General features: G+C 36.1%; 1 pseudogene; it reads right to left on the bottom strand.

The window, feature by feature from the left end:
• Positions 1-918: 918 nt before the first annotated feature.
• LOC115518717 lies at positions 919-1,922 on the bottom strand (annotated as a pseudogene).
• Between the last annotated feature and the right edge of the window lie 1,789 nt (positions 1,923-3,711).

Raw genomic sequence — 3,711 nt, 5'->3', positions numbered from 1 at the left:
TCAGTTGTAAAATCAGTAACTCTGACATGAATTTCTCCATAACTTGGCCTCCCTCAACATCTTGATCACATTTTAAAATTACCCTATATCAAACTAATCCAAACACTCTCATGCATAGACAGAATAACACACACATGCATGCACACACATATACTTCAAATAATCATAGATATTATTGTAAGGATTGTGATTTTTTTTTAACAGATTTTCAACCTGACTTTATTTCTATATGGCGCTTTTACTAGTTGCATAGTCACTACCAGTGATTTGTATTATCCAAATGATACAGGGCATCAGCTGTAAAATACCGTAAGCATCCTAAAATATACTCACAGTATTAGAGCAAAGTAGGGATGACCATCCCATTCAAAGAAAACCAAACAAAATGTCGTAATTTACCAAATCACTACAATTTCCCCTTGTTCCCTCTTTGGTCCCTTTAATTCAACAAGGATCACTGGCTATTCTACCTTTCCATTTTTTTCGTTATCTTATTTTCACGCACTCACATCTTTGGAATGACATTAAAAACAAAACACAGAATTAGCATTTATACTGAATATATTTGCATATAAAACCTGGTCACACAGTTTCTAAGTTAATCGTAGTAGGTATTTTCTGTATAGGTATACAGGGAAGAGAAACATTAAAATTCTATACTTCCCCATTTGCATAACTTATTAATACCTGGAGACTAAGAAATATATAACTCCTTGTAGAAATATGCCAATGTTCATGGGTGTCCAGAATTTTCATATTTAACATTGCCTCGAGGAAATGTGAATAAGTTATTTGGAGCATTCTTTATGGGAAATTATTAATGCTGTGGAATAAAAGAGTTAACATGCTTTGTTTTGTTTTGTCTTTTAATCAGCCTGAACTTTAAATGTCTGAGTCTAGAAGATCAAGCAGACAAAATCAATTGGTACAAGAAACAGTAAAACAAGTGGAAGCAGATTTAAAGTAAAACTTTTTCTTCCATAGGACTTTTTTCATGGCATCTTTAACACCCTTATTTCTCAGAGTAGATTAAAGGGTTCAGCATAGGTGTGAACAAAATGTAACATACTGAAGCCACTTTACAAAGTTTAAGGTTATTGGGAGGTGTGAAATTGACAAAGGAAATAGTCTCAGAGCAAACTTATGATCCCCAGGTGGTAACTGCAAGTGGAGAAGGCTCTCTTCCTCCCTTCACTGGAGTGCATCTTTAAAACTACAGACACAATATGCATGTAACATACCACAATAACAACTATTGTGGGCAAAATAATGAGGACAGTCAGACTGAACGACACCGTCTTATTCATAAAGATATTGGAACAGGAGATCTTCTCGATGGGGTTTGAATCACAATAGAAGTGATCAATGACTCGGGAAGCACAGAAAGACATTGAGAATGTTACACTGATTTGAAGGATGGAACTGACCCAGCCACAGAGATAGGAACCAGCCACCAACTGGATATAGAGGCTTCTTGACATGCGGACAGTGTAGAGGAGTGGATTGCAGATGGCGATGAAGCGGTCATAGGCCATGGCTGCCAAGACAGAGGCCTCGGTGACCATGAAAAATGCATAAAGAAACAATTGAGTCACACAATCTTCAAAGGATATGGTCTTTTTGTGAGATAGGATGTTGACCACGGCTTTGGGTACAATAACAGTGAAGTAGGAGAGGTCAATGATGAGCAGATTGCCTAGGAAGAAATACTTTGGTGTGTTCAGCCAGGGATCAATCACAATGATGTCAGTCATGCTCAGGTTCCACAGAAGGACCATCCCATAAACAATCAGGAATAGTAGGAAAAGGAGACTGTGGAGCTCTGGACAGACCCTGAAGCCTACAAGAATGAAGTCAGTCACTTCTGAGTGATTGTCTCCTCCCTTACCACCCATGGCAAATTCTATTTCTCTATTATCACATATAACACTTCACATTAAAAGAGACCTGATAGCTGAAAAAACATCTTCATATTCATTACCCCATTAAGTTTACACACATGACTCTGTAATTGTTAGATGTCATTTGTGATTTCAAACATTAAAATCTGATAAACTCCTCATAGTAAGAAAAAGACACTTCCTTGAATTTATCACTTAGTATTTATTTTTCTCATAATAATATTTTACTTCATTACAGTATAAAAATAAGTAAATGTAAGACAAAGAAGCTAAAAGTACATTTCAAGATAATACGAATTTTCTACCAAAAAAAAGAAAAACTCACAAAAAAACAAAAAACAAAAAAACCCTCTTACAAGTACAGGTAAATTTCTAAAGGCCCAATTGTCTCATCTAGAGATCTTTTAAAATGCAATCTGCCTTCAACTTCTGGAAATAGTCTAATTTTATTTAAGTGCAAAACTAAAATGTAAGTGATGCCTTTATATATTTTATCCTGTGAAGTTTATTAACACTGTATTTTTTCCACATAAATCTGTCAAGAAATTCATGTCATCTCAAACTTTTCTAGATTTGAGAAAAAATTAAAACTTCAAAATAAGGAGCCAATAAAAAAAGGTCAACTGTGTAAAAGAATAGATTAGATAGCAAAGTTTATTGATTAGATAGCAAAGTTTATTGATGGTTGGAGCTCATTAGTATTAAGAATAAATATTTGGGGGGCGCCTGGGTGGCTCAGTTGGTTAAGTGTCCAACATCAGCTCAAGTCATGATCTCACAGTTGGTGGGTTTGAGCCCCGTGTCGGGCTCTGTGCTGTCACTTCAGAGCCTGGAGCCTGCTTCAAATTTTTGTCTCCCTCTGTCTCTCTCTCTGTCCCTCCCCTGCTCATGCTCTGTGTCTCTCTCCTTGAAAAATAAATAAGCATTAAGGAAAGCATTTTGAAATGCAAGGAAAATATCTTTTAGACATGTAGGAAATGTTCTTGGCTGTCTTATTATATATCTAAAATAGGTGTGATTCCTTTTTAATTATTCTTACCTAAACTTATATTGTTTTTCTATTTTATGAACTTTTCCATGGAAAACTTCAGAGGTCCAAATTCTTTTTATTGCAATCTAGAAAAGAAAATGCATTTAAGAAATAAAAACTATCAGGGTGCCTGGGTGGTTCAGTCAGTTGAGCATCTGACTTTGGCTCAGGTCATGATCTCATGGTTCATGAGTTCGAGCCCCACATCAGTATCTGTGCTGACCGCTTGGATCTTGGGGCCTGCTTCGGATTCTGTGTCTCCCTCTCTCTCTGCCCCTCCCCCGTTAGAACTCTGTCTCTCTCTCTCTCTCTCTCTCTCTCTCTCTCAAAAATAAGTAAACCTTAAAAAATTAAATAAATAAATAAATCTATCTATGACAACGCCAAAATTGAACATCTCAAATAATGTTTAATCCCCAAGAAAATAACAACCTCCTTAAGCACAACATGACTATATTTTTTGTTGGTGGCATTGCCTACGGAGCCATAATTTTTATTACCTATTATTAAAGCTTGCTCTTTCTTTAGTATAATTTTGTTTGAAAACCTGTTGTGTCTGTCTTCCATAACACCAATGAACATGATGGACTAGGAATCTCCTTGGCTCCCTTAGAGAATTACTGGTATTTCTCTACCAAAATTAAAGTAAGTGCCAATAGATCTATGAAATCAAGCTGCACGAAAATCTCTGCCTCCATGCTGACATGTTTTGCAAACCTTTGAATGAAGATGGGAGCAAAATGGAAATTTAAGACCCGTAACAAGATTTCCCAGTCTCTG

The sequence above is a fragment of the Lynx canadensis genome, chromosome B4 (genome assembly GCF_007474595.2).
Source record: "Lynx canadensis isolate LIC74 chromosome B4, mLynCan4.pri.v2, whole genome shotgun sequence".
NCBI classification, from domain to species: domain Eukaryota; kingdom Metazoa; phylum Chordata; class Mammalia; order Carnivora; family Felidae; genus Lynx; species Lynx canadensis.
The sequence above is the reverse complement of the archived record's forward strand: the minus strand, read 5'-3'. Positions and strand labels throughout refer to the sequence as shown.